The sequence below is a fragment of the Crocuta crocuta genome, unplaced genomic scaffold, assembly GCF_008692635.1.
Source record: "Crocuta crocuta isolate KB4526 unplaced genomic scaffold, BGI_CrCroc_1.0 scaffold26, whole genome shotgun sequence".
In the NCBI taxonomy this organism is placed as follows: Eukaryota; Metazoa; Chordata; class Mammalia; order Carnivora; family Hyaenidae; genus Crocuta; species Crocuta crocuta.
In genome coordinates this window covers 16,258,111-16,272,114 of record NW_027532249.1, presented here as the reverse complement: position 1 = coordinate 16,272,114, position 14,004 = coordinate 16,258,111, and positions in this window count along the sequence as shown.

Here is a 14,004-nt window from a genome sequence, read left to right as displayed (position 1 = left end):
GTGTTCCCCCTAAACTCTCAAAAGTCAGAATTCCCATTACAAAGACACCTATTGTCTAATATTTCCTCGTATAACTCAGTGCAGAATTCCCAGGAGCACACGTACACATGTAGCCTCAAAAACGCTTGCTAAATGAATGGATCTGAGGAAGAAAAAAAAAAAAGTAGAGGTGCCTTTTGTGGGAAGCTATAGAATTCCATCAGTAATTAACATATGTTCCACTTTTTACAGCCCCACCATCCCGCCTCCATATTCCAGGCTATCAATTATCATTGAAAACACATGGGCAGGATGTAACTCCTCTATTCTTTCTTTGTCTTAGTCCCTCCGTAGTAAAAATGTAGAAGGTGGCAAAGTATGTTCACTTTTGCGGGCTTGTCAGGACTCTCTGGAGCACGTTTCCTACAAAGCACTCTTTGGTCCCCAAAAGTTTAAATGAATCTGAATGCTCCTCCAAATACTCAAATTACTTTCTGAAAATGGTGTAGGCACTGGGGAGAACTAGACAGCCCACTTGATGGTGTTTGGCTCGATTGAAATGATAGGGAGAGCTTAGCAGAAACAGACAGAGGAAGCCAAGGGTCTGGAAGCTCTCTTTTCTCTTTTAGCTTGACTACAGCGCTGGCAGAAAGTAAGTCACCAGAAGTTGCAGCTACAACTCTGTGGGCAGAAATGAGGGAGAGATCACAATTTTAAAATAACTTTTGCTTTCCCAGGGCCAGCGTAGCTCGCACAAATAGAACTTTGAGGCTTCGGCCGAGTCCTAAAGAGATAGACGCTCTTCCAGTTGCCAGATGTCTGGCTATATAACTTTTTGGCACTTTATGCAACATGGAGGCAGATCTATGGATTGGATCTATAAATGTTACAGTTACCATCTGACAACTGTTCAGTGGCCTCCATCCAGTTTCTAGTGGACAGGTGTTTGAATTACAAAAAACAAAAAACAAAAAACCACCCTCACAATCAGAGCTACTAATTGATATGCTCGTTGGAAGGCCCAGAAACAAGGCCAAGAATTGAACGGGCATGAAGGCAGAAAACCTTCCCTTCCTGGTGGTCCCTCTTGTCTAAATTGGAGGCATTTGGGAAGACTTTCGCCTGGCCGCTGCGGTGGGCTGTGATTAGATGGCACCAGTCCCCTGCTTTGCATTCGAGGCGTTTCCCGAGCCCTTGATTAACTTTTAAAAATATTAAAGATTCCAGGGCTCCTTATCTGTATCCAGTTCAGCGTTCGCGCCGTCTGCGGTGCCTGCACTTATTTGCAAACTTGACAGCCGTGCGTAATTTAGGTTTTGTTTGCAATTCCTAAGAGGCTTCATGAATCACTGTTGATGTTTCTGGGCGAACATGGGCGGAGAGGGCAGAGAAGACCCAGCAGATTCCGGGCGGCCCCGAGGACATCCACGCTCCCTCACAGCTCCAGACACAGGGCACCCAGCCTAATGCGCCGTAGGTCGGATCAGTGGGAAAGCACGAGTGCGCCATGCATATCCGGGTGCATGAGCACATTTGAACGTCTAAACCTCTATGTTTGCCCTTACAAGAGGTTCTGAGTAAAATGGGGGATTATGTACTCCATCCTATAACCGATGCCGCATTTACCAATAGCTTTGAAGAACAAAGAACCCTCCCCATTCTTTGATGGGATGGGCCCTAAAAGAGCAAATCCTATTTTTAGTGATTTAATACGTTTCTTCCTTCACAACTTTCTAATTTCTTGTGCCTCTGAATCACAGTCAATAATGTATCCGATGCTGATAATAGCATTGGCATAAAACACTTTTCACTTTGGTGGGGTTCCTGTGAGGTCCAACTATTTTGAAGGTGGTATTAATGGTGACTAAGGAGAGAGAAAGCTTTCCCTGTTAACTCCTTTTCTTGGTTAAGACAGAAGCTGTTCTGGGGGGTGAAGTTTACGTAAAAAGCTTTGATGAACCAGAGACTTTGGTTCTGGAAGTAGATACAATGTTAAGTGTGGAGTCTACTAAAATGGAGGCAGTTATCCTCAGCTCTTGGTAAATGCAACAGCTCTGCACTTGGAGTGCTTTTTTTTTTTGAAACTGGTCATTTGAAAGACAATAACAATGTTTGTTCTAAAAGGAATTTGCATCAGAGACCTATGTGTCATCTGGTAACATTTCTAAGTGCCTGGCTGACCACAGATGTATCTTTTTGTGCAGTATTAATAAACTGATCAATTCCGCCAAACTACCAACCCAAATGTATTTTATACGTTAACAAATGGGTGGATAATATAGTGGATTTCAACTAGTTACTGCACTGAAAACTGCTGAAACAGTTGTGAACAGAGGCTGACCCCAAGGGCAGGCCACGTATTGAAACTCTGCCTATTTATTTCATAGCTTTTTCAATGGGGATCACAGAATCCTGGGGTTGGGGAGGACAGTGGGGTGAGGTCCTGAGTACTCAGCACAGAAGGAGTGCGGACAGCACGTCATACGGCAGATGGTTAGCAGAATATACTACTACTACTACTACTACTACTACTACACACACACACACATACACACACACGCCCTGTATATGTGATATATATTATATGTGCACATATATGTATACACATCCTTATATTAGAGTGAAAATCTTATCAGAAAAAATAAAGACTTTATAGACCCCATTTTTAAAAATCCAAAATTAAAGAGCTTTATAAATATGTAAATTAATTTTCTTAATGTTTATTTATTTTTTGAAAGAGAGAGACAGAGCATGAGTGGGAGAGGGGCAGAGACAGAGAAAGAGACATAGAACTCAATTATTAAGTCTCAGAGGGAAATATATATATATATATTTTAATGTTTATTTTTTTGAAACAGAGAGACAGAGCATGAGTGGGAGAGAGGCAGAGAGAAGGAAACACANTCAATTTTTAAATCTCAGGGGGAAATATATATATATATATTTTAATGTTTATTTTTTTGAAACAGAGAGACAGAGCATGAGTGGGAGAGAGGCAGAGAGAAGGAAACACAAAACTCAAAGCAGGCTCCAGGCTCTGAGCTGTCAGCACAGAATGCAATGCAGGGCTTGAACTCATGGACATCAAGATCATGACCTGAGCCAAAGCTGGATGCTTAACTGACTGAGCCACCCAGGTACCCAATTTTTTTTGTAATGTTTATTTATTTTTCTGGGGGGAGGGGGTTAGAAAGAGAGGGACACAGAATCCAAAGCAGACTCCAGGTTCTGAGCTGTCAGCACAGAGACTGACGTGGGGCTCAAACTCATGGGCCATGAGATCGTGACCTGATATAAAGTCAGACACTTAACGGACTGAGCCACCCAGGTGCCCCTTTGGGAAATATATCTTTAAGATATCTTTTTCCTATAGAAAACATCAAAATACACAAGTGGGGAGAATGATCAAAGGAATCTTCATGTACTTACTCCTCCCCAAATTTCCACATGTATGAACACACGGCCCACCCTGCTTTATCTACAAGCCACCATTACTCTTGCCCTTCCAGATTATTTTGAAGCAAAGCTCAAATATCATACCATTTCACCTAAAAATATTTCAGTATGCATCTCTGAAAAACGGACTTTTTTCTAAAACAATCAGAAAACTAAAAATTAACAGGTAGCCATTAATATTACTTAATTTTCAGTCAGTGATCACATTTCCCCAACTATTTTGTAAAAAATTTCTCTTAAATTTTGCTTCTTTGAATCAGGGTTCAAATAAGATCCACCCATTGCCATTATTTGATTTGTCTCTCTTAAACTTATAGGTCTTTATTCCATCTTTCCCTTTTTCTTCTTAATGGTTTTTCTTGTTGAAGAAATTAAGTTTTGCCTAAAAAGTTTCCCACAGTGTAGATTTTGCTAGTGTCATTTAATGTGTATTTCTTGTAAGCTGGTAGTTATACCTGAGGCTTGGTTTTATCCAAGTTTGACTTCTGTGGCATTGCTTCTTTATGGATGGTGGTGCAAACCTCCATTAACTGGGGCATAATACCTGGTCATCTTCCTTCAGGATGTTAGCAGCCACCAATCCATCTAGACATCCATCTAGCACCACTGGGATCTATTTCATTCATTTCATTAGGGGCTGAAAAATGGCACTGGTCTAGTATATCATCCCTTCTTCATTTAGCTGAGAGAAGATTTCTATAAAGAGGAACTTCCTGGAGCGCCTGGGTGGCTCCGTTGGTTGAACAGCCAACTCTTGATTTCGGCTCAGGTCATGATCTCACAGTTTATGTGATTGAGCCCCTTGTCTGCTTGGGATTCTCTCTCTCTGCCTCTCCCCCCATCAAAATAAATAAACATTTTTAAAAAAGAGGGAATTCATGATCAACAACCAAATTATACTGAGGTACAGTTTATGCAGAAGAGACAAGATTCACGCTTGGTTCTTTCCATGTATTTCCCAGGTTTCAAAGTAAGGAGCTCTTTCCCTCGCATCCTACAAAGATAATCAATGAGCTTTTTCTTAATTATAATGATCTAATCATGGATTTAAACATATCTGGTATGTTTCCATCAATTGTCTTATTACCTTTATTGCTGATCACATTGTCCCGTCTTTGGACAGTGCTCACCTCTTCAAATTGGCATTTCAGTGATCTCAATACATCCCTGTCATCTTTGAACTTTTTTTAGTGTTTATTTATTTTTGAGAGACAGAGAGAGGCAGAACATGAGCAGGGGAGTGCCAGAGAGAGAGAGGGAGACACAGAATCTGAAGCAGGCTCTAGGCTCTGAGCTGTCAGCACAGAACCTGATGTGCAGCTCGAACTCACGAACCGTGAGATCATGACCTGAGTCAAAGCCGGAAGCTTAACTGGCTCAGTCACCCAGGCGCCCCTGTCATCTTTGACAGCTGCCTTCAATAGTTCCAATGTCATATTGTACATCTCCTGCCAGACTTGGAATCAGCCATTTCTCCCTTAAGTCCTGGTTCCTTTTGTTATTGAAAGGTTTTTAGGGACTGTGATGTCAGGCAATAGAAGTGTTCTTTGCTCTAGGTTCATTTTAGTTTCTGTTGTTTCAGCGGATAGAGCTAGGATATATTTTTTTTTCTATTACATTTTCTATTATGAAATAAATATATGTACATACACACACCCTTTTTATGATAGAAAAGTCAAAATACACAAGCAGCAAAAAACAAATAATGAACCTGTCATGGACTTTTCTCCCAACTTCAATAATTATCAGCTCACTCACTCACACACTCACACACACACGATATATATATACATATACGTACACACAAGAGTTCATGTAGATACAGACATTTGTATATAAAATACATCAATTCAAATTAATACTATAACACTACAATTCAACCTTGGGACCATATGATTTTTGTTTCACCTGAAAATCCTGGTAGTCAGTTGCTTAATCCCGACAGTCTCAGAATAGCAAAACCAGCATTACCACCAATACTATTTTCTCCATTTTGACAGGGTGAGGCAGTTCTCTTGTCTTTATGGTATATCCCAGTAGAGATGTACAATTAATATACTTTAACCTCAACTGTATATGTTAATTCTGTATATGCTCATGCCACCAACTGGATATACATTGAGGGTCCTTTGTTTCCTTTCTCTTTTACTTTTTAGGGCTGCTTTTGTCTTCAAATTTTTAACTTGATTATGAAAAACATTTACAGAATTCCAAAATCAAGTCTACAAGACACATTCAAAAAACCCTAGCTACCATCTCTAGGCTTTCTGGGCCATCCACTCCTGCTCCACAGATAACTAATTTAGTTTATGATTTATGTTTATAGTGTTAAAAATGATATACAGACAAGCAAACCTGCATCCATATCTCCCAGTTTCAGAGAAAAGATGGTAAACTATATCTACTTCTCCTTATCCTGTGTGTTTTACTTAACATTATACCATGGCGGTAATGCCATAGTTGGATTTGGCTGTATTTCTATTCCTTTCTACACCTGCATAATACTTCATTGAGTAGATGTTCCATAATGCATTCAAGTAGTCCCTACAAATAAATTTGAGCTGCTTCCAGATTTGTTCTTACTAACAATACCGCAATTACTAGCTTTGTGACCATACCTTAATGATTTTGCTNGCTCGAACCCACGAACCGCGAGATCATGACCCGAGCGAAAGTCGGATGCTTAACCGACTAAGCCGTCCGGGCGCCCCAGTAAACGTAGATTCTTAGTTATGCCTTCTTCCTATTGTGCCCAGTACTCATGTGTCAACTGCTGGAAGAATGAAATCTTTTCTTACTCAAATGTTTTACCTTCTCAGAAGTTTGACCACACTAGAACTTCAAAGACATTTGGTGGATCAAGTGGACTGGGATTTTCATAGAACTCTTCCGTTAAATATATTGTAGCTTTTTCAATGTCCACAGTAAGTCTTCCTTTTTCCTTTTATCACTCACTATTTGTTATTGCTTTCCCTAGAGTAGAAAGACTCTCTCCTGTTGACCTCAAACGAAACTCATCCCTGGTGCTGCCACTGTCACCTCTTATTGATTAAGTGCTTATGTCTCTAATGCCTTGCTCAGTCCCCTGCTCCCACATTCCTCCTCTCCTCACACTTATAATTATTTTACTCCCACCTGCAGACTCGGCAGCTTTACAACCTGCCTTTATCCTTTCTTTAGAAAGATGTGGGTTCTAAATTATAAACGCAGGGGAAAAAATGTAAATATGAAATGAATATCTTCTTCATTTTTAATTGCGGAGAGATACAGTTTTATAATAAATGAATTTCTGGGTCAAAGGAAAAGGATAGATATTTTTTGTACTTGAGCACTGTGAAAACTTTCTAATAATACTTCAAGTATATCAATATTTAAACAAATTACCCAATGCTTCTTGTTAGAGTGCAAGACACTGCTGTTGTAAGTGTCATTCAGAGTTTCGTGATTTGTTGAGTTTCTGGAATAGGCTATGCGCTATAGGAGAGTTGAAGGTGCAGTTTGAGAGTAAGAAACGTTTCCTTGCAATGACTGTTACTTCAGAAAGTGGATGTGAGCCCAAGAGGGGCACTCCTTACAGCAGCCAGGGCACCCACGGTTACCCCACTCAGGTTCTTTGCAGAAGATCTATCATGTTCATTGTCTCTCCTCTGCCCAGAGAGATCCCCAGACTTCTCCAGCTTTCTCTCAGGAGCTGTATGGGGCTACTTTGTGATGCCAACAGCTATGGTCAGGGCAAAGGCGCTACAGCCCAGGGACTCCAGGGTAGAAACCTGGCTTGATTTTGCACGTGGGAATAAGCATACTCATCTCCTACAGCGGTCGGACGCTTATAAAATTTCCTGCTGAAAAGTCCTGAAAACCATGACTGGTTCACAGCGGGCAGCTAGTGAATGTTAGCTCCCACTGCCCACTCGGTTCCCAGTCTCCCAATCTGCCCTTTGTGCTGGCGAATTTCCCAGGATACACTGCTACTTACCCCCAACTAACAACCCCCCACCCCCCGCATCCAAATAAGGCAGAAAAGCCAGCCTCTTGAGAGGACTTTGGCACCGTCAAGGGCTGCTTACCTGACATTGCTCACGTGACTGACTCTAGGAACCGTCCGCCGGAGTAATTTGGTGCTGTGCCTTCTGAGAGGCTGAGCAACCGAGAGCTAGAGAGGCCTTGGAGACCGTCTAACGTAACCCTTTCATTTTTCACATCAGGCCCGGAGAGGCCGCGTGGATTGCCCAAGGTCGCAGAGTTAATTATGGCAGAACACGGGGGCGCTTTCCAGGTACCTGCCTTCCCAGTGCACGGCTCTTCCACCGCACACCGCTCCCGTTTTCTCCTCATTTAGCAGTTCTCCCTCTGGGTGATAGAAGCCTGGAAGCAAATGTCTAAATGTGGCATATTATCTAAAATTAAATTTGCACAATCGCAGCCCATTCAATTCAAGAAGCCCTGAACTTTAATTCACTTGAGTCATACTTTTGCAGACAGAATTTTGGCCAAAATGAATTCTCAGTTCTGAAGACAAGCTAGACGTGGGGACGGGGCTCAAGGGTCACCTTTCTGATCAGGATCAGAAAGGAGACAAGCACCATTCTGATCAGCAGCGAATCAAATCTGACTGCGTCAGTTACTTCTCACGTTTTTGGTGCAGTCGTTAGCCTCACCGGCACGAACAAGCATCATACGTTGGGGCTTTGTATTTGTTGGTGACAGGCTATAGAATCTATATTTGCCAGTTACAAAACTTTTGAATTAGATACTGTGTGCTCTAAACCTTACATTGGCCTTTTCAAGAGTGAAGACTGTTAGGTTCCAGTATTTGAAAATATTTTGATGCTTTACAATTGCATTTACAATGAGCTCAGTAATGTTTTTTTTTTTTAATCTTCATATATTTTTCTTGGGTTCTTTAACTGGTGTCAGTTGTGAAATATTTGTTTTCACAATTTCGTGTCAGGATCTTCTTGGGTTGGGGGTGCGGCGTGTGTTCTCCAAAGCACTCTAAGGTCATACCTAGTGACCTTAATTTGGGGATGAATAGTTTAAATTGTTTTAATAAGCCAACAAGTCCCTTGTGACATGTTTAATTGAGACGAAATAGGCAAAAAGATGTGTTTCCAACAATTACCTTAAAAAGAAAGTTGGAGGCACCTGGGTGGCTCAGTCAGTTAAGCATCTGACTTTGGTTCGGGTCATGATCTCATAGTTCGTGGGTTCAAGCCCTGCATTGGTTCTGTGCTGACAGCGTGGAGCCTGGAGCCTGCTTCCTCCACTCACACTCTGTCCCTCTCTCTTTTTCAAAAATAAATAAACATAAAAGAAAGTAAGTTGAATCTGACAAGCCTAATTTTCTAGGAATTATTATTAAAAATGTGTGGACTAGATTTTGTGGATTATACTTTGAAGAAGAAAATTAAAAATTAATATTTTTATCACATATTTAAACTTAAAAGAAAGGTAATGGGAGCAAGAAAACTCAATAAACAAGAGTAGATTTTTTTAAAAATTAGCTTCAATAGTGGATCTGAACATTGTCTGTATACTTAGCCTTAAAGAAACTCCATGGAGAAGAGAAGTTGTAGCACACATTGTTATGCTGCACATAGCAAGCACCAAGAAGATAACCTAGACCCATATTGAATTTCAATTTCTTTTTATTAGAAAAGCAGGACTATTAGCTAATTGCAATAAAATGGACCCTGATGCAGATTTCAAGTAAATCTCTAGAACTCTCCAATCCCATTGGTGTAATTGAAGGGTAATTCATTTTAGAGAATGTAGTCACAGCCACTGACAACCATGTGAGATAATGTTTAGAGCGGGGCTTGCAAGTGTGTACCATATGGTGAGCCAAGTTCGCCCTCCCCACCCTTCTAACTTGCTGGGTTTATTCTTGTGGCTGGTCCCTGGCTCGTCCCAGGGAGGCAATATCAGGGTCACAAAGAAGGCAGGGCTCATAGCTGACATAATGTGCAGACACTTTGTAGAGTTCCCAAATTTTTCCTGCGTAGAGTTCCAATGTCTTCTTTTTCCTTGGACACGATTTGTGCCCTCTGGAACCGATCCTTCATTTGACCAAATCAGCATCCTTTCAATGTCATGTATAAGCTATTCATATGAAAATATGGAAGAGTGAGGAAGGCTGAGAAGTTTCAGAGAGTTAGGAACCATGGCTGAAGACAGATTTTGATGAGGTACTCACCTGCAGAGACACAGAAAACCGGAAATTGTGTTCTTAGTCCAAAGAGAAGTCACCCTAAGGGCACCTGGGTGACTCAGTCGGTTAAGCGTCAGACTCTTGGTTTAGGTTCAGGTCATGATCTCACAGTTTGTGAGTTCGAGCCCCACACAGGGCTCTGTGCCGGCAGTGCAGAGCCTGCCAGGGAATCTTTCTCTCTACCTCTTTCTCTGTCCCTCCCAGCTCATGCTGTTGCTCTCTCTCTCAAAATAAATAAATACAAACTTGAAAGGAAACTTGAAAACAAGAAAGAAAGAAAGAAAGAAAGAAAGAAAGAAAGAAAGAAAGAAAGAAAGAAAGAAAGAAAGAAAGAAAGAAAGAAAAGGCGCCCTAAGGAGTGGAGAGAAATAACACAAAGGAAGGTGATTGAGCTCGAAAGCCAGCGTGGAGACCGAAGCGTTGTTTTACCTGTTCTCTCAAAAGGTGATTGAGCCGAAGCATGGATTGCAGCTCTAAATGTGACAGTGGGGCAAGTGGCTGCAAGAATGGGAGTGCTTTTAGAAATTGCTCACCTTCTATTTTTGTCACTCCGGCCAGAATGTGTCATTGGTGGCTCACAGGAGTATTTCTGCAAGAGCAGTTCCTGCATTACCTGCATCAGTAACACTGGAGACAGTTGTTAAAATGAAGGCGACTGGGTCCCCTCCAGGCCTCTCATATCATATTGTTGGGGATGAGCCATAGAATCAGCATGTTCATCAGGTTTCCCAAATACATATTTAGAGTGTGAGAACCTTTGTTCCTTTGATGTGCCGTATGATCCCTCCTCTTTACAGTATCTACTAAGATTTACATGGTAGTTCTACCTAGAAAGTACACGTATGTATGTCATCTCATTTTATCCTCACAGCATTCCTATAGGATATCATTATCCCAATTTTACAGACAAGTGAATTATTAAAATGTTTACGTGATTTTGCCCACAGCCCACATAGAAGTAGTGGCTCTGGAGCTTGACACTGGGTGTGTGGATTTCAGATTCAATGCCATTTTCATCAGAGTGTGCTCACTTGCTCTGTCCGTTTACCTTGAGACTAGGTATTAGGTACAGTGTCACCAGGTGAATATTTGTGCCCTCGTCTAGGCCTTGGGCCTGGAGTTTGCCACGGGCCTGCAGGCCAAGGATGTGGAAAAATAAACAGCCTCAGGAGCACAGGTCTTGAAAGTTCAAGTCTATAAACCTTAAAGGGATAGGAAATATTATTCCTACGAGGCTTACAGTGGTTCTTTGTTTCACCAAAGCAAATTATACAGTGATATCACGAACAGATGCAAATTCAGTCATCTGTCAACCTTTCAGGGGCCGCTACTCAATAATAGGAATCACCTTTTAGTCTTTCTAATCCTTTTTCTCTTTTGTTTCCGTTGTCCTCCTTTGGGCCATTTTGTGGCTTATTTATACTTCCATCCCTCTCGGCGCTGAGAAACAGGTGAGAAAGGAAATAAAACTGAATGAATATTGGTGCCTGTTAGCAGTGTGGAGAAAAAGCAGTTGCGACTACTATCACTTTATATCAGGTTTTGGAATTATTTGTGTGTTTCAATTATCCATGTTGTCTGCATCCCTTATTATCCCAGATAAGTACTACGTTACGGTATCGACATAGCTGCTTAGCAAGTGTATTGCCTCTTGTTCGGTGCAATTGGCTGTGGCAATTCATGACTTTTTTAGACAAACACAGCATGAATGATCTCAAACCAACTCTCAGTTATTCAAGGGTTAATGATCCAATGTGTTAGTTTTATAAGCACTTTGCTTCTTCCCTGTCTCTCTCCTGTTCTCCAGCCTTAGGTCATTTGGTTGTTTATTAGTATCTCCACCAGAGAACATTTAAGTTAAATTAAACTCAAACTAATCTTTTTCGCTATAGTAGTGGCTTTTGATGTAAGCTATAATGAGAAAAGGAGGTCAAAAATATAATAGTTTTTTCTGTTTTTTTTCTTAAATGAAATTTCCAATCTTACCCCTTTCCTTCCTTAACATAGAAAAACTAGAGTTAGCGTTAGCTCTCTTATGGAATTGGGGTATGCAAGTCTTGTCATTTTCAAAAATCTTTCACTGTGCTGCTAAGTAAATGGACAAAAATGCTTCGGTGCTTTGAAAAAGTATACAATGCAAACTTCACTGATAGACCACAGGGTTGAGAAAAACAACTTTAAATTGTCCAGTAACCAGTCCAAGCAATTTAGCATGGTGTGAAAGTCAGGAATTAGCACCTCCAATGGATGAATGTGAGTTTCATCTTTTCTCCCTTCTTCTGTTCACCCTCTGTCGGAGGTGCTAATGAACAGAGAAGTGGTCAAAAGGTAGGCAGTAGCAGGGGAAGAGAGAAAGCATGGCGATTACCCTCCAAACAAATGAGACATAGCCAAATACACTTTTTTTCTCTTCCTTCAGGCTCCCGAGAAACTTCTCTTCCTTTCTGTCTACCTGGGAAGACTCTGCCTGACTCATTCTATTGCCAATATGTTGGGTTCACCTAGAGCAAGGGCAGCAACTTCTTGCTGTCCCCACTATGTCATTACAGGCTCAGTACAAACGTCCAATCCCTTTGGAGGGATCCCCCTGGACCCACACATTCTTAAGTATGTAGAACTTGGTGTAGCATCTTATTCAGCCAGGACCCTGTATTATGTTGTATGAACATATAAATTAGCATGGATTTAGCTGTCAGGCATAAGGAATGCATTTTCTAGCAGGGGTACTTGGATGGAAGTCTCTCTATCTCTTTTTGGAAACATTGTCTTCTTTCTATAAATTATTCTAGGTAGAGATACAGAAAGTGTGCTGACTCTCTGAAGAATCCAGAACAACGCAAAGGTCCACGATCTGAAAAAGTATTCACAACTTCTACCAAAGAAGCAGCAGAAACCAGCTCTGGCTAAATTTTCAAAGTTGCGTGGTGTATAAGAAGGCCAGTTGGAATGGAGTTGTGTCTTAGGCTTGCTCCCAGTCTATATCTCGATCAGATGGCCTTGTAGACCACTTTGAAGGTTTGTACATTTAAAATTTCTTGATTGTGAAATATTCTACATCTATTCAAGAGTTTCTACCTTCTTTTAAGAAACTCTATCGTTGTTTTCAAAAAGAGAAAATTAGAATTATATTAGAAAAATAAAACTCTATCATGCATGGCCTATAAATAATTTCAGACTAGTTTGTGTTCACACTTGTCTGGGGGAAACTATATTTCTGTAAGGTGTTAAACTTTAATTTTTTAAGGCTTTAAGGATGAAGTCTTGGTGTGTGTGTGTGTGTGTAAAATTCTTTCTCCTCCCATCAATACTGTATCTGTTTTGCCTCATTTTATTAATCCACAAAATGGGATAATAATGGCTAACATTTGAGAGTTCCTTGGCCAGTAGCATAAACATGATAATACTGAAGGTTTCCTGTCTCAAGGGTAACTTGAGAGTGAATGATCATCAAAGCATTCAGCCCAGTATAAGAAAAATAATATTGTGTGGACTTCACACCGCATGATTTTATTAACTCTAGACTTCATGTGTCCATGGGAAGTGGAGACCCAAGGCCAGGCAGCAGAAATGCTAGTGCTTCCTCTGAAAATAAAGTTAACAATATCTAACAAACATACGATTTAATCCATTGTCACTGTTTTGCAGAAGCATTTATTTGTGGTGTGTAAGGGGGAAGTGTATTTTCTTTAAGATGTGCTATCCATCTTCCTCAGGCCCAGAAATTACGTCCTAAATAATTAAAATAACCATGCACCTGCACTGAGACTCGAGGTGAACCGTCTTAATAGTAGAAATCTGGACAGTCCATGGAAAGGACGGGTGGCAGCCAAGGATAGAATTAACCTTCCTCTCGCCTAGCACACTGCTGAGTTTAGAATCCTTTTCTTTAAGGCTTTTCCTAATGATCCTGGAGGAAAAACATCCAAAACACCCCTGTCCTGAAATATTCATCCGGATACCATGTGAAATTAAGATAAGGTGGTGATAAGGCTGCCTGACCTCTGTGTTAACTCCTAGCAGTTAAAATTCTGTTCTTGTAACAGGAATTCTAATTTGCTCTTCACATCACAGATGCAAACGCGTCAGATATTAAATGAGTGAGGATTACCCTGATGCCCTGCTTTGCAGGCTTCCTTTGAAGACTCCAGGGGATATAAGGCATTTAGCTGTTTCCTTTTCTTTCCCTCTAGAGGCATCTGGCTAAGTCAGGTGGAGCACATTCCACACGCTCCCATTTATTACATGCTCTCTTCCGGCACTGGCTTTTCCCCTTTCCCACCACTCTGTCTTTCTTGGCCTTCACCAAACATCTTTATTCAGAACCAAACACTATGTTTGTTTCTGGAATTTCCATCAGG